The following is a 27,222-nucleotide window of genomic DNA, read 5'->3' on the forward strand; positions in this document are numbered from 1 at the left end:
AAACCTATAGCCAATATCATACTGAAGGGGCAAAAACTGGAAGCATTCCCTTTGAAATTTGGCACTAGATGAGATTGCCCTCTCAATACTATATTGAATAGGAGAAGTGAGAAAGTTCAAGCTGAGCAATTAGGCAAGAAAAAAAAAATAAAGGGTATTCAATGAGGAAAGGAAGAAATCAAATTGTCTGTATTTGCAGATGAAATGATCATATATTTGGAAGACCCTATCATCTCAGCACAAAGTCTCCTTAAACTGATAAGCAACTTCAGCAAAGTCTCAGGATACAAAATCAATGTGCAAACATCACAAGAATTCCTAAACACCAATAACAGACGAACAGAGAGCCAAATCATGAGTGAACTCCCATTCACAATTGCTACAAAGAGAATAAAATGCCTAGGAATACAACTAACAAAGGCTGTAAAGAACCTCTTCAAAGAGAACTACAAACCACTGCTCAAAAAGCATGTAAAGGACCTCTTCAAAGAGAACTACAAACCACTGCTCAAGGAAGTAAAAAAGGACACAAACAGATGGAGAAACATTCCATGCTCATGGTTAGAAGAATCAATATCATGAAAATGCCCATACTGCCCAAAGTAATTTATAGATTCAATATTATCCCCAACAAGCTACTAATGGCCTTCTTCACAGAACTGGAAAAGACCACCTTAAACTTCACATGGAACCAAAAAAGAGCCTGCATAGCCAAGACAATCCAGAGCAAAAAGAACAAAGCCAGGTCACCTGACTTCAAACTGTACTACAAGGCTACAGTAATCAAAACAGCATGGTACTGGTATCAAAATAGAGATATAGACCGATGAAATAGAACAGAGGCCTCGGAAGCAACACCACACATCTGCAACCATCTGATCTTTGACAAACTGGACAAAAACAAGCAATGGGGAAAGGATTCCCTATTTAATAAATGGTGTTGGGAAAGCTGGCTAGCCATGTGCAAAAAGCAGAAACTGGACCCCTTCCTGACACCTTACACTAAAATTAACTCCAGATGGATTAAAGACTTAAACATAAGACCTGGCACCATAAAAACCCTAGAAGAAAACCTAGGCAAAGCCATTCAGGACATAGGCATAGGCAAGGACTTCATGACTAAAACATCAAAAGCATTGGTAACAAAAGACAAAATAGACAAATGAGACCTAATTAAACTCCAGAGCTTCTGTACAGCAAGGCAAATTATCATTAGAATGAACCAGAACCAACAGAATGGGAAAAAATTTTTTTTTTTTTTTGCAATTGACGCATCTGACAAAGGTCTAATATCCAGAATCTACAAAGAACAAAAACAGATTTACAAGAAAAAATACAAACCCATTCAAAAGTGGATAAAAGACACAAACACTTTTCAAAAGAAGACATATATGAGGCCAACAAACATATGAAAAAATGCTCATCATCACTGGTCATTAGAGAAATGCAGATCAAAACCACACAGATACCATCTCATGCTAGTTAGAATGGTGATCATTAAAAAGTCTGGAGACAATAGATGCTGGAGAGGACGTGGAGAAATAGGAAGACTTTTACACTGTTGGGAGTGTAAATTAGTTCAACCATTGTGGAAAACAGTGTGGCAATTCCTCAAAGACCTAGAAATAGAAATTCCATTTGACCCAGTAATCCCATTGTTATAAATCATTCTATTATAAAGACACATGCAGATATATGTTCATTGCGGCACTGTTTACAATAGCAGAGACCTGGAACCAACCCAAATGCCCATTGATGATAGATTGGACAAGGAAAATGTGAAACATACACACCATGGAATACTATGCAGTCATTAAAAATGATGAGTTCATCTCCTTTGTAGGGATATGGGTGAATGTGGCAATCATCATTCTCAGGAAACTGATACAAGAAGAGAAAATCAAACACCTCATGTTCTTACTCATAGGTGGGTACTGAACGATGAGAACACGTGGACAAAGGGAGGGGAGCATCACATACTGGGGTCTATTGTGGGGGCCAGGGGAGGCACAGCAGGGGGATGGGAGGTTGGGGAGGGATAACATGGGGAGAAATGCCAGATGTTGGTGACAGAGGGATGGAGGCAACGAACCACATTGCCATATATATATCTATGCAACAATCCTGCATGATCTGCACATGTGCCTCAGAACCTAAAGTAGAATGAAAATTAAAAAAAAGAAAGAAGATCCTTCCACAGATTCTCAATATTTTAAATTAAAAATCTTTTTCCAAATTCTCCATGTAACAGCTCTCTCTCTGTATTTTGTTTAACTGTTTGCTTCAACTACCATACCTTTAATATTTTATCAAAATTGTACACATTCTAAAAGTTGTATATTACATTCTGCACCATTCAATATGCTTTCTCGGTCCTCTAGTTAATGTAAGCTACCTTTATTTTGTTTTTTTCACAAGAGTGCTCTCAAAATATTTTCTTAAAAAGTTCTTTTTAATATAATGATTTTCATTTTCATTTATGTATAATATGGGTATATGTTTGTGTGTGCATACATTCTTGAGAACAAAATATTACAAATATCAGGCTGTCTAGAGACATTTTTATATGTAAGAGTGTGTGTGTGTGTGTGTGTGTGTGTATGCATATATGCATGTATATATACATATACTTCTTCTCAGACTCCTCTTAGGGCAAACCCATTCCAGGGCTCTCTAGGTCAGTTGTGTTACCACAAGATTCATATTATTAAACAACCAAGATCTATATGTTGAAGGAAAGAAAATACAAGATTGAATACTTCAATTAAGAATACAAAATAATCAAATATCTTATTCCAGATCTGAAAAATAATTACATTCAAATTCTAAAACTGAAAAAGTACAATTATTATAATTTAAAACTCAATGAGTAGACGAAACACCAAGTCTGATAAGTAATGAGAAATTGGTGAAGTGAAGACAGGTGAGAAGGAATAAAAACATAAAGATGAGAAAACACCTAAAATACATTTATATCAGAATTTTAAAAAATGGGACTGTGGTCTGATTTGAAGAGATAACTAATAATTTTTTTAAAATAATGAGCTATGGCCAGGCGCAGTGGCTCAAGCCTGTAATTCCAGCAGTTTGGGAGGCCGAGGCGGGTGGATCACAAGGTCAAGAGATCGAGACCATCCCGGTCAACATGGCAAAACCCCATCTTTACTAAAAATACAAAAAATTAGCTGGGCATGGTGGCGCGTGTCTGTAATCCCAGCTACTCAGGAGGCTGAGGCAGGAGAATTGCCTGAACCCAGGAGGCGGAGGTTGCAGTGAGCCAAGATTGCGCCATTGCACTCCAGCCTGGGTAACAAGAGTGAAACTCTGTCTCAAAAAAAAAAAAAAGAAAAGAAAAAATCAGCTACATAAATTACATTCAAAAGCCCCTCAAAACCTCATGAAAATAAAAATGTAAAATTAAATGTACATATATTATAAAACAAAAGAAGGAGAGATCTATAAACTAGCCAGTAAGATGGGGAAAGGAATATAGTTTAGGTTCAAAGAACAAACAATCATATTTTATAATTGAGAATGAAAATTGAGTTTTACACAAAAATTTTGAAAACTGAAGGCAACTGAATGATATATTCATAGTAATAGAATGCCAAGAGAAGTTGGTGAGGATATTCTGCCCAGGTATAGGTAATAACTGTGTTCACTGTCCATAATGAATTTAAAGCTATCACAAAACTGAGTAAAAGCAAATCTGCTTTTTATTATCACCATATACTGGAAATTCTAAAAATTGTCAATGATAAAATGTACTTTCTGGCCTGAGTTAACTATTTTCACTCTCTCCCCAGTTTCATAGAGTTGGTGAAAAATAGGTGTCAATTTAAAATTCTATGCTCTATAAAAATACTCTTTAAGAAGGAAAGTCTGTCACTTGTAGTGGCTCATGCCTGTAATCCCAACACTTCAGGATGTTGAAGGGGAAGAATTTCTTAAAGCCAGGAATTTGAAACTAGCCTTGACAACACAGTGAGGGCCCATCTCTAAAAAATATTTAAAACCAGCCAAGTGTTATTGCATGTGCGGTAGTCCTAGCTACTTGGGAAACTGAGACAGGAGGACTGCCTGCGTCCAGGAGGTCATGCAGTGAGCTGTGATTTTACCACTGAACTCCAGACTAGAAAACAGAGTGAGACACAATCTCTAAGACAAAAAAAGGGGGGGAGAGTAAGAATGTAGGTGAACCCCATGAACCCCTAGTCGTTTTTAGATATCGACCTTATTTCCTGCAAACTTGCTAAACTCAATTCTGGTAGCCTTTTTTGATAAATTCTATAACATTTTCTGCAAAATAGGACAGTTTTTCTTTTCTTACAATGCCTTTCATTTATTTTGTTTTACTACACTTGCTAAATAGTTTCAGTAAAATTTGAAGAGAAATGACATAATGAAATCCTTGACTATTCCCTGATCTTAGGTGAAAAATATTCAGTACTGACTAAATACAGTGTTAGTGGTAAGAGTTTCATAGTTGCTTTGTAACTATTTGAAGAAGATTTCTTCCAAGAATGTCCCTCAAAAAACAAACCAAAATCTGACAATATCAAATATTGGCAAGGCTATAGTGCTTGCACATTTATTGAGGAATAATAAATTGGTATAACCTTTTTTGGGAAATTGTTTGTAATCATCTAGTGACACTGAAAACAAGAAAGCCAGGTGTGGTGGCATGGGTATGCAGTCCTAACTAATCAAGAGGCTGAGTGGGAGGATCACTTGAGCCCAGGATGTAGAGGCCTGGTGACCTCTTATTGTGCCACTGCACGCCAATCTGGGTGATAGAGCAAGACTATATCTCTAAAAAAATTGAAATTCAAACAAAACAATTTCCAAATCAAATTGTATGCACATATGTACCAAAAGGTATATATGACAAATATTGATAGCAACATTATTCGTAAAAGACCCAAACTAGGAAACTTAAATACTGGTCTAAATCTGTTAATCAGTGTATGTTTCCTCAATAAAATAATGCACAGAAATTAAAATGACCATAACTAGAGCTACAGTCATCAACGTGAGTGAATCTTACAGAAACATAATTTTGAGCAAATGGAACTAAACCCCAAAGACTACATTAAGTATGATGAATCTGTGTAAAATTATCTCTAAGAACTGGCACAAGACAAGGATGACCACTTTTACTACTCTTCCTTAACATATAAGAGTACTGGAAGTCCTTACCATAACAATCAGGTAAGAGAACAAAATGAAAAGCTTCAAAATTGGAAAACAGAAAGTCAATTATTTTTGTTACTGATAAGGTCTTATACCTAGAAAACTCAAAAGACCCCACTGAAAAAAATCTTAGATTTGGTAAATGAATTCAGGAAATTTTGGGGATACAAAATAAATGTGCGGAAATTAGGATTTTTGTATACAAATAATCTTGCTGAGTACCAAATCAAGAAGACAATTTCATATATAATGCTACAAAAAAACAAAACAAAACACTAGAAATATGCTTAACCAAGGAGGTGACAAATCTTTATAAGGAGAACTACAAAACCAGATGAAAGGAACTGCAGATGACACAAACAAAAGAACGTGTCATGCTCATGGATAGGAAGAATCACTATCATTAAAATCATGATACTACAGTTTCAATGGAATTTCTACCAAATTATCAATGTCATTTTTCACAGAATCAGGAAAAAAATTCCAAAATTCATCTGGAACAGAAAAGAAGCCTAAAAGTCAAAGCAATTCTAAGCAAAATCAAAAAAGCTGAAGACTTCACCTTGCCCGACTTCAAGTTATATTACCACACTATAGTAGCCAAAAGAACATGATACTGGTATAAAGACAGACTAAATGATCAATAGAACAGAATAGAGAACCCAGAAGTATAGCCACATGCCAATATCCAACTGATCATTGACAAAGCCAACAAAAAATATATACTGTGGAAAGAATAATTCAATAAACAGTGCTGGAAAAACTGGATAGACACATTCAAAGAATAAAGCTGGAGATACACCTCCCTCACTATACAAAGATTAACACAAGATGGATTAAAAACCTAAATAAAAGGCAGGAAACTATAAAAATGTCAGGAAACACTCCTCTGGATATTTACCGAGGCAAGGAATTTGTGACCAAGTCTTTAAAAGCAAATGTCAGTGAAAAAAAAAAATAGACCAATGGGACTAGAAAATTAAAATGTTTCTGCACAGCAAAAGAAACAAGAGCATAAACAGATGACCTGTACAATGGAAAAAATGGCAAACTATGCATCTAACAAAGGACTAATATCTACATTCTACAAGGAACCCAAACAACTTAACAATAACCACAAAATAGCCCCATTAAAAAGCGAACAGATAAGAGGTCAAGAAACATATGAAAAAATACTCAATATCACTAATCTCAGAAAAATGCAAATTACAATCACAATGTGATACCAACTTACACCCATCAGAATGGCTATTATTAAAAATTCCAAAAACAACAGATGTTGGCAAGGATTCAGAGAAATGGGGACACCTATGCACTGCTGGTGAGAATGTGAATTAATACGACCTTATGGAAAACAGTATGGAGATTTCTCAGAGAACTAAAAATTGAACTATCCTTAGATTCACCAATACCACTACCAATACCACTACTGGGTATATACCCAAAGAGAAGGAAACAATTCTAACAAAAAAAATACCTGTATTTGTATGTTTATTATCATACTATTCATAATAGCAAATATATTGAATCAGTCTAAGCATCCATCAGTGGAAGGTTAGAAAAAGAAAATGTGATATATATATCTGTGTGTGTGTGTGTGTGTGTGTGTGTGTGTATATGTATCACATTGTGGTATAATATATATATTATATATATTTATATATATCACGACCATGTGTGCGTGTTTTTGTGTGTGTGTGTGTGTGTGTGTGAATACAATGTGAAGCTACACTTTTTCATGTATTTGGTCCATAATAAGCACAAGTTAATTATCATAGAAGATAATTTATACAAATGCTTAGCAACAAACATGAGTAGTGCTAAAATTGTATTTTAGCACTGAAATACAATTGTAAATTGTGTATATATATATATCACAAACACATACCATGGAATACTACTCAGTCATAGAAAAGAATGAAATTATGTCTTTTGCAGCAGCATGGGTAGAGCTTGAGGCCATTATCCTAAATGAAATACCTTAGCAACAGAGTCAAATACTTAATGTTCTCACTTATAAGTGGACATTAAACAGTGAGTACACAGAGACATACAGAGTGCAAAAACAGACATTGGAGACTGCCAAACGTGGGAGCTTTGAAGAGGCGGGAGGGTTGAAAAGTTTCCTATTAGGTATAAGGTTGACTATTCAGGTGATAGGTACACTAAAAACTCAGATTTCACTATTATGCAATTGTCTGTAAGAAATCTGCACTCATATCCCCTAAATACATATTTAATTTGTTTTAATTTAAAATTCAAATAAAAGCAACACTACTCTGTGGATTAATCATTAGAAGTCATAGTAGTGGGCATAACTCTAGGCATGCAGGCAGGTTTTGGTATGCTGGCTATGTTCTATTTTCTCAATTGTGTAATGATGCCTGCCCCTAAAATTTGCAAAGCTCTCTGCATATGATTATGTTTTAATTAGAGAGAGAGAGAGAGAGAGAGGAGAGAGAGAGAGAATTGTGCAAATAATAATGTGTTGTATAAAACTTTGGGCCTATAAATCAAGTTTTAACTCAAAAATTTATTTATTTTCCTCCTCCACCTTCCATTTCCTGCAATTGGATCAACAATATTCATTGCTTTCAAGAACATGAAGACCAAAATGTATTCAAACAGAACAATTGGTTTTGTGTTTTAAATTAGATTTTTACGCTGAAAGCAGGGACAATAACCGTGAAATGAAAGGCTTTTCATTTTCAAGAGTCTGATGTTTTAAAGAGCCAAAGAGTAGGCTTTGAAGGAAGCCAAGCTTAATATGTTTGCCATAAAAAAGAGACAGGAACAGGGACAGAGAAGAACTGCACTATCTGCCCCAAGAGCTTAGATAAAGACAACCGAGTGTGTGCAACTTTGGTGGGGTTAGGCTCATTGAAACACATAAATAAGTTCACCACTTGATAATGGCAAAGCAGCTTTAGCGTAGAAATATTTGTACAAATAGGTCTCAGCTTAAAGACTAAGAACCTTCCCTCACTAAGTCTCTTACGATAAGCGTAAGAAAGAAATTTTGAGAAAATTTTAGTTTGAATTATCCCTTAGCTCCATCTATATGTAAAGTATTGTCTGATAACATGCAAGCAGATCAGAAAAATACACACTACCAGAGTACTAGAAATAATCTAAATTACCTAGAAGATTGGTAAATCTAAGGACTTCTCATCAGATGCAACAAATGTAGAAACTTGCCATGAATAGCAATATAGGATGGAGTACGTTTTTGAAAATGTTTACAGATGAATAGAGAAAATAATTTCCTACTTTCTATTACCTACCAAAATCTGAAGCTACATAAGACACTATGTTACCTGGAACTGAGAAGCCATTTGGAGGATAATATATGAAAGCAATATAGACCCTTGCATGTATTTGAATACAACAGTATATGATTGAACAACCAGTCAATTCATGAATATTTTCTTGAGTGATTAAATTATGGCACTGGGTTCTGTAGACTAAAGGCATGAGATGTTTCAAGTTTATTTTTTGGAAAAACAAAATACTTGCATTCACTTCAGTATTATCTAGAAAATTTTGCCTGACTCAGAGCTAAATAATAAGTCTTTGTTAAATTAATCATATGAAGTCAGTGTATTCTATAGGTTGAAAAGCCAAAAAACTAGTGTGTGATATTGCCGAAAGGTTTTAAAAATGAACTAAGGCTAGATTCTTATCCTGCCATGATCTATACTTTTCATAAATTTAATATCAAATGTACTCTCCAATTTCCAATTTTTAGTGTCACTTCAGTCTTTCGACCAATCAATAACCCAACATGTATTTTTGTTCCACTGAGTTTTAGGCAACAATTTGTAGTATGAAATTGATACTGACTTTTTAATTTTGTATATATTTCAATGGTTGACATTTAACTTAACTGAGCATATAATTTTAGAAAAGTACTGCATGTTTGAACCCATTTAAGCCATCTGAGATAGGTCCCTACAGATTCACTATCTCTTAAATGCAGCCTGAGAAAGATGAAAGCAGGGACTTACATATGAAGTTTTCTACTACCTGAACCAGACTACCAAGTTATCTTCAGATAATGCCATGCTGCATAATTTATTGTTATCTGCAAATAACGTAGGGGTAAAAGGGATAAGCATTATGCTTTGGCACATATAACACAAATTTGTGGCCACATGATATTTTGATATCTTTATGAATGGTCTTAGAAAGTCATAATATTTTGAATTATGTGCTTAAAGACTTTACTGAGAGCTTTAAAACCTTTTTGTCCCTCCACTGCTTGCCTGGACTCTAGTTCTCTTGTTCCAAAACTCAACTTTGTCTTTAAATAAAATCCTCATGGGAGAATGCTTTATGGAGTCAGATGCATCCTTTATCCAAACTGAGTAAATCTCTGCAGCATATAAAAACAAATAAACTAACAAAAAGTTTGAAGACAAAACAACAAAATAATCGTGTCAAAGAAAGCAATATAGAAAATGTAAAATAGAATGAAAAAAAGAGCAACAGATAATGCAACTAGTCAGAAACTAGAAATTTCACCAAATACATGAGTGATTATTGTAAATGTGAAGGTAAATATGTGGAAACACAAGAACTAGGAAAATTTTATATTCTTGTTTAGCTTGTCTTTTCTTTAATATTACTAAAAAGAGTTTCCCATTGATTAAATTTCCTCTGAAATAGTTATTTTATAATAAAATATATTATTTACAAATGAAAAAAAATTCACATATTTTCCTTACAGTTACTGCCAGAACATTGGCCTATTAAGGATGATTCTGCAACCTGTTTTCTCAACTCACAGCTTCATCCTCTATCACTATAGATGCTGGAAAAGATAAATCTGACATTTCAGTTAGTATTCTGACTCATGGAAAAGGAAAACTAATCTGAAGAAACTGGGCCAACTGTAACTAAGAAAGGAAAATATGACAAAGACTATTTTCTCTCAGCTTTATATGATGTTAACAATTTGCCTCATTGTGTCTTATACCACAGAAAATTTTTGAATGGTATTATGTGTCAGTTAAAATGTGGCATCTTTTTGAAAGCACTCACTGAAAGTTTAAAGAAAAAAAAGATTTAGATATTTTAAAGGTAAACATGGTGAATTCTTTTCAAGCTGAAAGTCTTTTTAGACATCTTTTCAAACTAGAAGTGAAAAAATCATGGAATTTCATACAATGTAAATTATACTTCATTGGTTGGATAACTGTACATGATAGCTGAGAAACTGATAAAGGTTCAAATTGCCATTTGTGGAGTGTCTGCCAAATGAAAGGTTAATAAAAGAAATCATGTCAATATGGTTTCAATGATATGTAAATCTTCAAATTAATGATCTAACTGAAATCACAAAAGCTGAATTAGCATCCTGCCTTCAGGAATGTAAGCTTGACTTACAAATGGATGAATACAACATGGAGCTACACTTGTTGTTTTCGTGTATTGGGTCCAGAATAAGTGCAAATTAATTATCATAGAAGGTAATTTATACAAATACTTAACAATAAACGTGAGTAGTGCTAAAATATGCCGGGTGCCAAATAACCCTTCTGCATGATATTGTTTACCCTGGAATAATTTTATTGATGTTTGCACTGTTGGTGTAAAACAATAGTGATTAAAACTCCTGGTGCCTTATCACAAATTAAGATGGAGAAACCAAACTATACAGACAGTAACATTCTCTTCATCATTATGCAATGACTGTTAAAAAAAAGTCACTCTCAAGCAAGTATGAGAATTAGAGAAACTTGTATCCACCTCTGTGTGCCTTAGCGTCATTCCATTACTTAAAGCTTTTTAAATGAGATATGTGGCAATATTAACAAATACAATTTATTGTTTTAATTATTTCAATATTGGATAAAATATGAACTAATGTTTTCCAAATATTCAATGTGTGGTGTTATAATCATACATGAGTAAAATATCCATTCAAAATACATGATAACCTAGTGAGTTTTACTATATCAACATATGAAAAGTTCATTGATATGATTTTATATTCCACATTACAATTTGTCTTGAAGAAACTACCACTTGTCAAGTTTGAATATAGTATTAAAGGTAGCCACAATTATTTAAAAAGTGTACCAAACAATGCAAATTTTCTGTCACTTCTGTGTGAGGTCAGCTTTTCTTTATATGCTTCAAGCAAAACAACATTATCACAACAGATTGAATACAAAAAGCTACTCAGAAGGCGGAGGCAGGAGAATCATGGCTTGAATCTGGGAGGCAGAGGTTGCAGTGAGCCAAGATCCCACCACTGCATACCAACCTGGGTGACAAAAGCGGAACTCCATCTCAAAAAAAAAACATGAAAAAAGAAATGTGAACCCAGCTCTTTTCTATTGAGATGTAAAATAATGGCACTCTTCTCACTAATTGTTTTGGATGATAGTGTTATTTTCAATAAAACATATCAACATAATGGGTCTAATTTTGTCATTATCATTATTATAAAATAAATTTTCAGTAATGTTTTAATTTTAGTTTCTAATATGGTAAATATAATAAATGTAAGCCATACAAACAAAATCTCTCTGCCGTTCTTAATAATTTTTAAGACTGTAAAAATGCCCATCAAAAAGTTTGGTAACTGCTACCCTAGAGAAATCCTTGCACTTTCTCACTAGAATAAATATACGAGAATGTTTATATTTTTATTATTATAAAATCCTGGGAACAACTTACTATATTTTATATGAATAAACAAAATTATGTTATATTACTCTGTGGTATTGATTTAACCCTATGACTATTCGTAGCAAAATTTTTAATTAAAAATTGTGATAATTATCATCATAATGCAAATCTTTTAACATTATTTTTTTTTAAGATGGAAAGGCCTACTTATTTCTCTGTCATTTTGTTTCTAAATTATTTCCTATCTCATTCACATAAGAATTAAATTTTCAATCTTTTTGAAATGGACAAAATTTTAAGATTTATTTACACCACTATCTATGGCCTCAGTTACTGTTGTCAAAACTTGATGTTGCTTTGCTGTAGCAAACCTAGATTTAAAGATTTTTATACTCTGCTGCTGAGATTTGGGCAAAGTGCTCCTTGCAAGCACTAAATAACTGAGAGAGGCTTTTCTTTCTTTTCATTACACTGCAACAGTAGAAGGAACTATAACAATTGCCAGGAATTTTGAAGGAAAAAATATATATATCATATATATATATGTGTCAAATAAATATACTTGTATTTGTCTGTATATATCACTCTGTGTTATTGACTACAGAGGGTGTTAAAGACAACAGACCACATGCTTTTGTATTCTGGTGACCCGTTACCAAAGAAGAAAATTTCAAGTGATAAATATATTTCCCAATTTTTTCACTTTTTAGATCAGTGGGGCAGTTTTCATATTTTCACACATGGATGAATTATGTATTTTCCTTGAAAATCACATTAAAATTAAAATTATGTATTAAGCTCTGATTCTGTGACCTGACATTTATGTACATATGCCAGTAGGTACCTTTGGATGGGGAGAGAAGAAAACACAAAGGGTGAGAGAAACCATGGCTTGAAACACAGACCACAAGGTGAGAGCTCACAAAAGCAACAGCAGCCCCCCTTATGTTCCCTCCCATCTTGGCCTAATACCCTGTTATACTCCGCCACTGTTAACAACCTGGATCCGATAACATTTCTAACACTGTTAGCTGACTGGAGATTTTCTCTCTGTTTATTGGTTTTGTGAAATATCTTATACCTGAAACATCTCTGTATTACCCTTGTTTTTTTCTTTTCACTTACTATTTATTTAAGAAAGCAGTTCTCTATGCCCTACAAACCATAAATTCTCATCAGATTGAGTTTTATTTAACCACATATATTGTGACTGGCTTTCCAATCTGACTCTGGCATAACATTATGAGACAAGGAAAAAAAGTCAAAATATTTAACCCCAAAACGTGTTTCCCTGCCATATCTTGAAATGGCCCTGCAAAGCCATCCTTTGTGGGGGAAAATCTGCATCTGTAAATAATCTCTACTAACAGATCTTTTTCTTCCAGGAGCCCCCAACACTGAAGAGATTAACTAAAAGTCTATCACCTTTTAAAGATCTGAATAGGAATCACTTGTCATCTATTGTCTTTCAAAGGGCAGTCACTATAAAACTTCAAAGAACCTTGGTCTCCACAGTCTTTTGACTTAACCTGAAAGATTCCTTTCTATAGATCCTATGTCTTTAGACAAACTCAACTAGAAAATGTTTAAATTTCCCTATAATCTGGAAGTCCTTGCTTTGAGTTGTCCCACCTTTCTGAACCAAAAACCAATGTAATTATTATAGGTATTTAATTGATGTCTCCTGCCTCCCTAAAATATATAAAACCAAGGTGTACCCCAACCACCTTGGACACATGTTCTCAGGGCTTTCTGAGGGCTGTGTCATGGACCACACTCACTCATATTTGGCTCAGAATAAATCTCTTAAAATATATTTTTTAAAAAGAAGGCATTTCTCAAAAAGTCCTCTGAAAATATTGCCCTTCCATTTGCATATAACAACAATATATGCTCAATATAAAAAATAAATATTACCATAATTTAGAACACAAGGTGGAACTCAAATAAATAAAATGCTTATAATTGTAGGCACAGAGTAGAAAGTTTAAGATGAATGGCTCTGGAACTTAATTCCTTGAAGTCAAACCCTCTCCCTGCCACTCTTTGAATGTGTGTTCTACAGCAAGGTAATTAACCTTTCTGTGATTTGATTTCCTGGAGATTGAAATAGTACTGACCTCCTAGGACTGATGTGAGACTTAAATAATTAATTAACATTTCATTGGTAATAGTGACCTCATAAGTCTGAAGATAAATCTAAAGATTAAATTAGCTAATCAGTTATGAGAATGGAATTAACCTCATAATAGTATTTAACACCCAACAGGAATTCACTTTATTATATGTATAAAGTAGCATGCTTTTACAGCTTTAATTTCATTTGTGGTGTAATATTTGGCAACTGCTGTTTCACTTAGCATAAACATTTTTCTCTATTAGTATCACTATTTGTAATCTCCAACATTACATTTTATGAAAAAAATATTATTTAATCAAGCAGCTATATTTTGGGATATGTATGTTGTTTCCATTTATAGTTTTATAGAAACAAGCCCAAATTTAGCATTATTTTACATACATTTATATGCAAATAGTTTTTATTATCTAGGATACTTTTCCAATATTGGAATTACAAAAATTAGGTGTATTCACTCATTCACTACAAGAACATTTAGTGCATTTCTGTTCTGAGGCTGGCATTTATCTTCAGCTCACTCTCTGATTGCCATCTAAGGAATAACCTAGGTTTCTATTCCCATAGAGATTAAATATCATGAGGTATAACATATGCTTCTGTATACACTGTCAAATGATTCTCATCAACAATATATGAAATACTATTCCTTAAACTTTAGCCAATGGGGAACATTTTAAACCAAGAAGCACCATATAACTAAAGAGGCAAACGACACAATGACAACAACAAAACTGTGCCAATTAGAGAAATACAGGATGACATTAATTTGTTTTGCTGTACTAAGTTTTATTCTTTTAAATACATACTTTAATTAAGTATTCATACTTCATAGCTATGACTTTAGTACCCCTGCTCATATTTTCTTTGAGACACAGAGCAGAGACTACCTGATGCCAATATGCCCACATGAAAAATATACATTTTCTATTATGTGTTTTGCAGATATAAGAGGAGAAATGATTCGGTTCTGAACAATGAGACGTGAGCTCATTCGATTTTAGTGAAAATCTATTTTTGTATTTTACATTATAAAACAGAGGTTAGTAAAAGAGGATGGAGATATATATATATATATATATGTACATGTATATATACTTTTTATATTCTATATCGCTTCTATTTTTAGATTCCATTTTGTCAGTTGTTTTAGTCTAGAATTTATTCAGACTAATACATAAAACAGAGGTTAGTAAAAGAGGATGGAGATATATATATATATATGTACATGTATATATACTTTTTTTTTTTTTAATTTTTTATTGGATTTTAGGTTTTGGGGTACATGAGCATAGCATGTAAGATAGTTGCGTAGGTACACACATGGCAGTGTGCTTTGCTTTTCTTCTCCCCTTCACCCACATTTGGCATTTCTCCCCAGGCTATCCCTCCCCACCTCCCCCTCCCACTGGCCCTCCCCTTTTCCCCCCAATAGACCCCAGTGTTTAGTACTCCCCTTTCTGTGTCCATGTGTTCTCATTTTTCATCACCCGCCTATGAGTGAGAATATGCGGTGTTTCATTTTTTGGTCTTGTGTCAGTTTGCTGAGGATGATGTTCTCCAGATTCATCCATGTCCCTACAAACGACACAAACTCATCATTTCTGATTGCTGCATAATATTCCATGGTGTATATGTGCCACATTTTTCCAATCCAGTCTATTATCAATGGGCATTTGGGTTGATTCCAGGTCTTTGCTATTGTAAATAGTGCTGCAATGAACATTCGTGTACATGTGTCCTTATAGTAGAACGATTTATAGTCTTTTGGATATATACCCAGTAATGGGATTGCTGGGTCAAATGGAATTTCTATTTCTAAGGCCTTGAGGAATTGCCACACTGTCTTCCACAATGGTTGAATTTACACTCCCACCAACAGTGTAAAAGTGTTCCTTTTTCTCCACATCCTCTCCAGCATCTGTTGTCTCCAGATTTTTTAATGATCGCCATTCTAACTGGCGTGAGATGGTATCTCAATGTGGTTTTGATTTGCATCTCTTTGATGACCAGTGACGATGGGCATTTTTTCATATGATTGTTGGCCTCATATATGTCTTCTTTTGTAAAGTGTCTGTTCATATCCTTTGCCCACTTTTGAATGGGCTTGTTTGTTTTTTTCCTGTAAATCTGTTTGAGTTCTTTGTAAATTCTGGATATCAGCCCTTTGTCAGATGGGTAGACTGCGAAAATTTTTTCCCATTCTGTTGGTTGCCGATCCACTCTAGTGACTGTTTCTTTTGCCGTGCAGAAGCTGTGGAGTTTCATTAGGTCCCATTTGTCTATTTTGGCTTTTGTTGCCAATGCTTTTGGTGTTTTGTTCATAAAGTCCTTGCCTACTCCTATGTCCTGGATGGTTTTGCCTAGATTTCCTTCTAGGGTTTTTATGGTGCCAGGTCTTATGTTTAAGTCTTTAATCCATCTGGAGTTAATTTTAGTGTAAGGTGTCAGGAAGGGGTCCAGTTTCTGCTTTCTGCACATGGCTAGCCAGTTTTCCCAACACCATTTGTTAAACATGGAATCCTTTCCCCATTGCTTGTTTTTGTCAGGTTTATCAAAGATTGTATAGTTGTATGTATGTTGTGTTGCCTCCGGTGCCTCTGTTTTGTTCCATTGGTCTATATCTCTGTTTTGGTACCAGTACCATGCTGTTTTGATTACTGTAGCCTTGTAGTATAGTTTGAAATCCGGTAGTGTGATGCCCCCCGCTGTATTCTTTTTGCTTAGAATTGACTTGGCTATGCGGGCTCTCTTTTGGTTCCATATGAAGTTCATGGTGGTTTTTTCCAGTTCTGTGAAGAAAGTCAGTGGTAGCTTGATGGGGATAGCGTTGATTCTGTAAATTACTTTGGGCAGTATAGCCATTTTCACGATATTAATTCTTCCTAACCATGAACATGGAATGTTTCTCCATCTGTTTGTGTCCTCTGTTATTTCGTTGAGCAGTGGTTTGTAGTTCTCCTTGTAGAGGTCTCTTACGTTCCTTGTGAGTTGTATTCCAAGGTATTTTATTCTTTTTGTAGCAATTGCGAATGGCAGTTCGCTCTTGATTTGGATTTCTTTAAGTCTGTTGTTGGTGTAGACGAATGCTTGTGATTTTTGCACATTGATTTTATATCCTGAGACTTTGCTGAAGTTGCTTATCAGTTTCAGGAGTTTTTGGGCTGAGGCGATGGGGTCTTCTAGGTATACTATCATGTCGTCTGCAAATAGAGACAATTTGGCTTCCACCTTTCCTATTTGAATACCCTTTATTTCTTTTTCTTGCCTGATTGCTCTGGCTAGAACTTCCAGTACTATATTGAATAGGAGTGGTGAGAGAGGGCATCCTTGTCTAGTGCCAGATTTTAAAGGGAATGCTTCCAGTTTTTGCCCATTCAGTATAATATTGGCTGTTGGTTTGTCATAAATAGCTTTTATTACTTTGAGATACGTTCCATGGATACCGAGTTTATTGAGGGTTTTTAGCATAAAGGGCTGTTGAATTTTGTCAAATGTCTTCTCTGCATCGATTGAGATAATCATGTGGTTTTTGTTTTTTGGTTCTGTTTATGTGGTGAATTACGTTGATAGACTTGCGTATGTTGAACCAGCCTTGCATCCCTGGGATGAATCCTACTTGATCATGATGAATAAATTTTTTGATTTGCTGTTGCATTCGGCTTGCCAATATTTTATTGAAGATTTTTGCATCTATGTTCATCATGGATATTGGCCTGAAGTTTTCTTTTCTCGTTGGGTCTCTGCCGGGTTTTGGTATCAGGATGATGTTGGTCTCATAAAATGATTTGGGAAGGATTCCCTCTTTTTGGATTGTTTGAAATAGTTTTAGAAGGAATGGTACCAGCTCCTCCTTGTGTGTCTGGTAGAATTCGGCTGTGAACCCATCTGGACCTGGGCTTTTTTTGTGTGGTAGGCTGTTAATTGCTGCCTCAACTTCAGACCTTGTTATTGGTCTATTCATAGTTTCAGCTTCCTCCTGGTTTAGGCTTGGGAGGACACAGGAGTCCAGGAATTTATCCATTTCTTCCAGGTTTACTAGTTTATGCGCATAGAGTTGTTTGTAATATTCTCTGATGATGGTTTGAATTTCTGTGGAATCTGTGGTGATTTCCCCTTTATCATTTTTTATTGCATCTATTTGGTTGTTCTCTCTTTTATTTTTAATCAATCTGGCTAGTGGTCTGTCTATTTTGTTGATCTTTTCAAAAAACCAGCTCTTGGATTTATTGATTTTTTGAAGGGTTTTTCGTGTCTCAATCTCCTTCAGCTCAGCTCTGATCTTAGTTATTTCTTGTCTTCTGCTGGGTTTTGAGTGTTTTTGATCTTGCTCCTCTAGCTCTTTCAATTTTGACGATAGGGTGTCAATTTTGGATCTCTCCATTCTCCTCATATGGGCACTTATTGCTATATACTTTCCTCTAGAGACTGCTTTAAATGTGTCCCAGAGGTTCTGGCACGTTTTATCTTCGTTCTCATTGGTTTTGAAGAACTTTTTTATATCTGACTTCATTTCATTGTTTACCCAGTCAACATTCAAGAGCCAGTTGTTCAGTTTCCATGAAGCTGTGCGGTTCTGGGTCGGTTTCTGAATTCTGAGTTCTAACTTGATTGCACTATGGTCTGAGAGGCTGTTTGTTATGATTTCTGTTGTTTTGCATTTGTTGAGCAGTGCTTTACTTCCAATTATGTGGTCAATTTTAGAGTAGGTGTGATGTGGTGCTGAGAAGAATGTGTATTCTGTGGATTTGGGGTGGAGAGTTCTGTAAATGTCTATCAGGTTTGCTTGCTCCAGGTCTGAGTTCAAGCCCTGGATATCCTTGTTGATTTTCTGTCTGGTTGATCTGTCTAGTATTGACAGTGGAGTGTTAAAGTCTTCCACTATTATTGTGTGGGAGTCTAAGTCCTTTTGTAAGTCATTAAGAACTTGCCTTATGTATCTGGGTGCTCCTGCATTGGGTCCATATATGTTTAGGATCGTTAGCTCTTCTTGTTGTATTGATCCTTTTACCATTATGTAATGGCCTTCTTTGTCTCTTTTGGTCTTTGTTGCTTTAAAGTCTATTTTATCAGAAATGAGAATTGCAACTCCTGCTTTTTTTTGCTTTCCATTAGCTTGGTAAATCTTCCTCCATCCCTTTATTTTGAGCCTTTGTGTATCCTTGCATGTGAGATGGGTTTCCTGGATACAGCACACTGATGGGTTTTGGATTTTTATCCAATTTGCCAGTCTGTGTCTTTTGATTGGTGCATTTAGTCCATTTACATTTAGGGTTAATATTGTTATGTGTGAATTTGATACTTCCATTTTGATGCTAAGTGGCTGTTTTGCCTGTTAGTTGTAGATTCTTCATTATGTTGAAGCTCTTTAGCATTCAGTGTGATTTTGGAATGGCTGGTACTGACTGATCCTTTCTATGTGTAGTGCCTCTTTTAGGAGCTCTTGTAAAGCAGGCCTGGTGGTGACAAAATCTCTGAGTACTTGCTTGTTCGCAAAGGATTTTATTTTTCCTTCACTTCTGAAGCTCAGTTTGGCTGGATATGAAATTCTGGGTTGAAAGTTCTTTTCTTTAAGAATGTTGAATATTGGCCCCCACTCTCTTCTGGCTTGTAGTGTTTCTGCTGAGGGATCTGCTGTGAGACTGATGGGCTTCCCTTTGTGGGTGACCCGACCTTTCTCTCTGGCTGCCCTTAGTATTCTCTCCTTTATTTCAACCCTGTTGAATCTGACGATTATGTGCCTTGGGGTTGCTCTTCTTGCGGAATATCTTTGTGGTGTTCTCTGTATTTCCTGCAATTGAGTGTTGGCCTGTCTTGCTAGGTGGGGGAAATTTTCCTGGATGATGTCCTGAAGAGTATTTTCCAGCTTGGATTCATTCTCTTCGTCCCCTTCTGGTACACCTATCAAACGTAGGTTAGATCTTTTCACATAGTCCCACATTTCTTGGAGACTTTGTTCATTCCTTTTTGCGCTTTTTTCTCTGATCTTGGTTTCTCGTTTTATTTCATTGAGTTGGTCTTCGACTTCTGATATTCTTTCTTCTGCTTGGTCAATTTGGCTATTGAAATTTGTGTTTGCTTCGCGAAGTTCTCGTATTGTGTTTTTCAGCTCCTTTAATTCATTCATATTCCTCTCTAAGTTATCCATTCTTGTTATCATTTCCTCGAATCTTTTTTCAAATCTTTTTTCAAGGTTCTTAGTTTCTTTGCATTGATTTAATACATGATCTTTTAGCTCACAAAAGTTTCTCATTATCCATCTTCTGAAGTCAAATTCCATCATTTCATCACAGTCATTCTCCGTCCAGCTTTGTTCCCTTGCTGGTGAGGAGTTTTGGTCCTTTCTAGGAGGCGAGGTGTTCTGGTTTCGGGTGTTTTCCTCCTTTTTGCGCTGGTTTCTTCCCATCTTTGTGGATTTGTCCGCTGGTCGTCTGCGTAGTTGCTGATTTTTCGATTGGGTCTCTGAGTGGACACCCAGAATGTTGATGATGAAGTATTTCTGTTGCTTGGTTTTCCTTCTACCAGTCTAGTCCCTTCGCTGTACGACTGCTGGGGTCCGCTCCAGACCTTGCTTGTCTGGGGTGCACCTCTAGCAGCTGTGGCACAGCGAGGGATGCTACCAGTTTCTTTTTCTGCTATCTTTGTCCCAGTATGATGCCTGCCTAATATCAGTCTTTTGGATATAGAGGGGTCAGGGAGCTGCTTGAGGAGACAGTTTGTACTTTATAGGGGTTTAATTGCTGAGCTGTGCACTGTGTTGTTCCTTCAGGGCTGTTATGCTGCTATGTTTGATTCTGCTGCCACAGAGCTCATTAAAACTCCCCCTTTTTTTTTTCTCAAATGCTCTGTGTTGAGGGGTTTGGGCTTTATTTTTGGATGTTCGATGAGGTGTCCTGCCCAGCTAGAAGGCAGACTAGCCACTGTTTGGTTGCCAGGCTTCGTCCTGCTGTTGTGTGATTCGCCCTGTTCCTGCAGGCTCTGCTGTGGTCTCCGCCACACCCTGGCGCGGAGTCTCTTCGTTGTATCGTGTTGCCTCAGCAATGGCAGGCTGCGTCAGCAGTGGGCGTGTATCTCAGTAGGGACCGGTTGCCCCGGCAATGGCTGGCTGCGTCAGCAGTGGGCGCGTATCTCAGTTGGGGCGGGTTGCCTCGGCAATGGCTGGGTGCGTCAGCAGTGGGCGTGTATCTCAGTTGGGGCGGGTTGCCTCGGTAGTGGTGGACGCCCCTCCCCCACAGAGCGTCTCGGGCCGTCTGCTTGGGATAGTTTGAAATCGCGGTTTTGTTCGTCCCACTGGGTATCCCAAACGATCTGTCCCTGCAATCCCCTGGGCTGGGCTATTGTGCAAGTCTCGTTCAGTCTCAAGTCCAGCCCTCTCAAGTCTCAGGTTGCCGGTTCAACAAGGCATCCGGACAAGCGCGCCCTGTGGGGATTACTGGGTAGGGCCGGCCGCTGCCGCCCCGGCTGCTGGCTTCGCCAGGCAGACCTACTGCCTGGCGTCCCGTGTCTTTTTATATTTGGGAGTTTCCCCGTTCTGTGGGCAACAAAGATCAGTCTGGAAATGCAGCACTGGCTCACCGTTTGCGGATTCAACGCGGGCTCCAATCCTGGGTTGTTCTCACAGCGCCATCTTGAGTCCCCTCCTCGTATATATACTTTTTATATTCTATATCGTTTCTATTTTTAGATTCCATTTTGTCAGTTGTTTTAGTCTAGAATTTATTCAGACTAATACATAATAAATAAATGGAATTTATTCAGGTACCAAACAAATACTTTTCATGTGTAAAAATATACCAAGTGAGTCCATATTTTGTAGCAATGCTGGTTAAATACACAATAGTAAGAAAAACTGATCTGAATACTGAAAACATTTGTTTGCTATGATATTTGGACAAGTTACTTAATACACCTGACTTTCAAATGTTTCATCTGTAAAACAGGAATAGTATTATCTATTTTACATGTTTAATGTCATGATGAAAACAAAAAGTGTATGTTGAATCCTAAGAATACTATGTTAATAATCAATTTTATCATTGCTCTAATTACTACAATTACTATTGTAACTTGAATATCCTAAGATCGTGACTAAAACGAAGGGCTATATGCCCAAATCATGGTAGATGGAGGCCTCAGAAACTTTATTGTTTGTAATTAAATCAAGGTAGCTTGAGGCCTTTTATTCTCAAACCATGGTGGATTACAACCCCAGAAACATTGTTGTTGATAATTAAATATCTCTCTGTGGATTCTCTCCATTTTTATGGAAGATTAAAATGGAGTATCTCATGTATGCCCCAAAACTCAGTCTGCCACTTCTCTTTACCTTGATGCTTGTTTTCTTTCTGCTTTCTAGTTTTGACACTATTGTGTCTGCTGTTCACATGGTTATTTGAGTGCTTTTAGTTGGTACTGCCCATAATTGGCAAACTAGCTTCCGGGCACTGTGTCCTTTCTACTGATGTTGCAAAAAAAGGGAAACTCTGTCTCAAAAAAAAAAAGATATACATTCTAAATATAACAGTTAAAGTGTTTATCATGTGTTGATATTAGGAAATGCCCATTTTTCTTATTTTCCTGACTTATTTTTATGATTAGTACTTTGTAAATAATGTCTTACCAAAGAAATATTTTGAATGAATCTTAATTGGAGCACAAGACAGACAACAGAATTTTTGCAAGGCTGTTAAAGCATTTTTAAAAAGTTAAATATGACAACAAATGAATACATAATATGACATCTCGCATTTTTATGTCCATTCCTAGAATGGAAACTGGGGTGGGAGAAGGCCAGGGTCCTGAGGGCATTGTTTCAGCCTCGGCCATGTGGCCAGCTGTTACCTTCTCTAAGATTGTTGTGCTTAGATGCCCCTCTCAAGGAGTTTATCCTCCTAGGGAAGTTTTCTGGTCAGACCTATATTAATTGAACTCTTGCTAGGGAATATTGGCATCCAATGCCCAAGACTCACTGGCCTAGTTCTTTAAGGAAATGCCAGTATAGGGCTACAAAGCCTGGCAGTCCTCATGTTTTTAAGCTGGCCAAAAAGGACATTAGACAGGGGTGTGCCCATGATGCCCATGATGCCAGTAAATGTGATTAAACCCGGCACATGGAAGGGCCAGAAGATGATTATACATCTAGGGTGTGAGGAAAACCACAAGGTCCTATAACTGGGGGACACGCCAGAACTAGCAGTTGCGAGGAGTAACAAGGGATGCAGGCATCCCTGTGTTCAATTTCAGATGGGTGCTACTCTTCCCAAGGCAAAATCACCCTTAATGTGTATCCTGGATAACCGGGACCAATTTGACCCACAATCTTTGAAGAAGAAGGGCTCATTTTTTTTTCTACCAAACAGCATGGCCACAATATCCTCTGCTGAGTGGAGAAACCTGGCTTCCTGAGGGAAGTATAAATTACAACACCCCTCTAACATCCTTCTATAATTAGACCTGTTCTGTAAGAGGGAAGATAAATGGATTGAGGTCCCTTATGTGCAAGTTTTCTTTTCTCTAATGGATAATCCTCAGCTATGTAAGGCTTGTAGCCTATACACTACTGGCCCCTCCTTAGGACTACCCCCATATCCAGGACTCCCTGTGGCTCCTCCCTCCACTGATGCTGACCAGGTCTCCTCAGCTCCTATAACCCAAGAGGAGTCAGGGTATAGCCCATAAACTATGAAGTATTATCCACTATAACTCAGGGAAAGGAAGAAAACCCAAGAGACTTCCTTGAACAGTTATGGGAAGCCTTAAAGTATACTCCCCTGTCACCAGACTCCAAGAGTCAGCTAATACTAAAAGTCAAATTTATTACGCAATCAGCAGCAGACATTAGGAGGAAGCTCCAGAAGCTGGCCCTGGGGCCAGAACAGAGTCTAGAATCATTACTAAATCTAGCATCCTCGGTGTTCTATAATAGACACCAGAAGGAACAGGCTGAAAGGGACAGGAGGGACAAGAAAAATGCCACAGACCTAGTCATGACCTTCAGGCAAGTAGACCTAAGGAGCTTGGAAAAGGGAAAGGCTTGGGTTAGCTGCCAGTGTGGCACAGCTTGCTACCACTGTGACCTACCAGGACACTTTAAGAAAGATTGTCCCCAGAGGAATGGACCATCTCCTCATCCTTGCCCACTGTGCCAAAGGGATCATTGGAAGGCACACTGTCCCACAAGATGAAGGTTCCCAGGGTCTGAGGTGGCTAACCAGATGACCCAACAGCAGGACTTAGGGTACCCGGGGCAAGCACCAGCCCAAGTCATCACCCTCACCAAGCCCCAGGTAAAGCAAACCATAGAGGCCCAGGAGGTCCATCTTCTCCTGGACACTGGCACAGCCTTCTCAGTTTTCCTTTACTGGCCTGGAAGGTTGTCCTCCAAGTCTATAACTATCTGAGGAATCCTACGACAAGCAGTGTCCTGATATTTCTCCCAGCCCCTAAGCTGTAACTAGGGAGATGCTCTTCTCCCATGACTTCCTCATCATGCCAGAACATCCCACTCCCTTACTAGGGCAGGACCTGTTAGACAGAGTAGGAACCATTATCTATATGAACATCAGGGAGAAAAGCCCTCTCTGCTGCCCATTATTTGAAGAAGGGATTAATCCCAATGTTTGGGCAATGCAGGGAAAATTTGGTCAGGCAAAGAATGCCTGCCCAATTTGAATAAGGCTAAAAGATCCCGCCTCTTTTCCTTACCAAGGACAGTACCCCCTAAGACCAGAAGCCACAAAGGGGCTACAGAATACTCTAAGGAACTGAAAAGCTCAAGGTCTAGTGAGGTCCTGTAACAGCCCTTGTAATACTCCAATTTTAGGAGTACAAAAACATAATGGACAATGAAGCCTAGTGCAGGATCTCCGGCTTATTAATGAAGATGTTGTCCCTTTATACCCAGCTGTACCCAACCCATACACCTTGCTCTCTCAAATACCAGGAAAGGCACAATGGTTCACAGTCCTGAACCTTAAGGATAACTTTTTCTGTGTTCCATTACATCCTGACTTCCAGTTTCTGTTCACCTTTGAAGACCCTTTAGACCAGAATTCTCAGCTCACCTGGACAATGTTACCCCAGGACTTTCGAGATAGCCCCCACCTGTTTGTCCAGGCTCTAGCTCAGGACCTTAGTCATTTGTCACATCTGGGTACCCTGGTTCTTCAATATATGGATGACTTACTTTTAACTGCTAACTCAGAAACCCAGTGTCAGCAGGCCACCCAAGACCTTCTAAACTTTCTAGTCACCTGTAAGGATATAAGGTTTCCAAATCAAAAGCCCAACTTTGTAGGCAACAGGCAAAATACCTAGGGCTTGTCTTGTCTAAGGGCACTTGGGCCCTTGATGGAGAATATCTCCAACTCATACTGGCCTTCTCCTGTCCAAAAACCTTAAAACAGTTGTGGGGATTCTTAGGAATAACTGGTTTCTGCCAGTTGTGGATTCCCAGATATGGTGAAATAGTTAAACTCCTATACACTCTAATTAAGGAAACCCAAAAAAGCTAACACCCATCTAATACAATGGGACGCTGTAGCCGAGGCGGCCTTTCAGACCCTGAAGCAGGCACTACCGCAGGATCCAGCTCTAAGCCTTCCCACAGGGATTGACTTCTCCCTATATGTTACAGAATAGTCAGGAGTGGCACTGGGGGTTCTCACCCAGACTCAGGGGACCACACCACAACTGGTGGCATACCTAAGTAAGGAAACTGAGGCAGTAGCAAAAGGCTGGGCACACTGCTTGCCGGTCATAGCCACGACGGCTTTGTTGGTCTCAGAAGCTGTTAAAATTGTGCAGGGGAAAGATCTAACTGTATGAACTTCACATGATGTAGCTGGAATTGGGGCCTCTAAAGGAGGCTTATGGCTGTCCAACAACCGCTTACTCAAATATCAGGCCTTAATGCTCAAAGGGCCTGTACTTCAGCTGCACATGTGTGCAGCCTTCAGTCCAGTGACTTTTCTTCCTGAAGAAGGGGCAGACAACATAACTGTCAGCAGGTTATAGCCCAGAGCTATGTGGCTCGAGAGGATCTCTTAGAAACTCCTCTAGGCAATCCTGACCTTAACCTATACACTGATGAAGTTCATTTATTGAAAATGAGTTTGAAAAGCAGGATATGCAGTAGTCAGTGATCAAACAGTGCTTGAAAGTAATTCCCTTCCTCCTGGAACTAGTGCCCAGCTGGCAGTACTAGTAGCCCTCATTCGGGCTCTAAAATTAGGAAAAGAAAAGAGAATAAACATATACACAGATTCCAAATATGCTTACCTGGTTCTACACGCTCATGCAGCTTTATGGAAGGAAAGAGGGTTCCTAACCTCGCAGGAACTCCCATTAAATATCATAAGGAAATTTTAGATTTATTATAAGCTGTCTAAGAACATAAAGAGGTAGCAGTCTTACACTGCCGAGGTCACCAGAAAGGAGATGAGAAGGAAGCAGAAGGCAATTGTGGAGCTGACTTAGAGGTGAAAAGGGCAGCTAGATAAGAATTTATAGAAGGACCTTTAATATGGGAAAATCCTCTCCAGGGATCTAAACCTCAATACTCATCAGCAGAGGTAGAGCGGGCAAACTCCCAGGGACGTAATCTTCTTCCTTCAGGGTGGCTAGCTCCTGAGGAAGGAAAAGTACTCCTACCTGCTGCCAGCCAGTGGAAAGTACTTAAAACCCTACATCAAACCTTCCCTATAGGCATAGATAATATGTGTCGAATGGCCAAATCTATATTTACAGAAAAATGTTTCTTCAAGGCTGTCCAACAAATAGTCAAAGGATGTGAAATATGCCAGAAAAATTTCTTTTGGCACATTGCAAAATTCCTCCTGGGGAACAGAGAAGCAGTCATTACCCAGGTGAGGTCTGGAAAATAGACTTTACCCATATGCCTAAGTCTCAGGGATATCAATATCTGTTAGCATGTGTAGATACCTACACAAACAGCGTTGAGGCTTTTCTGTGTAGAACAGAAAAAGCCCAAGAGATAGTAAGAGTCCTGATTAATTAAATAATCCCTAGATTTGGGCTCCCTGTCTTCAAAGCTCCCAAAATTCCTTGGGCTCCTAAGGAATATCCGAAGCATCAGAAAAACAGTATCATCTCCACTGTGCTTGGAGGCCTCAGTCCTCAGGGAAAGTTGAGAAGATGAATGAAATTCTCAAGAGACACCTAAAGAAGTTGGCACAGGAAACCCACCTCCTGTGGCCTTCTCTATCGCCAATAGCACCCTTACAGGCTCAAAA

At 37.6% G+C, this 27,222-nt stretch overlaps 1 long non-coding RNA gene across 1 annotated transcript in view; it reads left to right on the forward strand.

Annotated features, from left to right (window-relative positions):
• Positions 1–27,222, forward strand: part of LOC144578971 (uncharacterized) — a 61,804-nt gene that overhangs the window by 31,787 nt on the left and 2,795 nt on the right. The window contains exon 3 of the long non-coding RNA XR_013525654.1: positions 12,670–12,743. This is a non-coding gene — a long non-coding RNA (uncharacterized LOC144578971). The remainder of the gene's footprint in view (positions 1–12,669; positions 12,744–27,222) is intronic.

Source organism: Callithrix jacchus, chromosome 1 (assembly GCF_049354715.1).
Source record: "Callithrix jacchus isolate 240 chromosome 1, calJac240_pri, whole genome shotgun sequence".
NCBI classification, from domain to species: domain Eukaryota; kingdom Metazoa; phylum Chordata; class Mammalia; order Primates; family Cebidae; genus Callithrix; species Callithrix jacchus.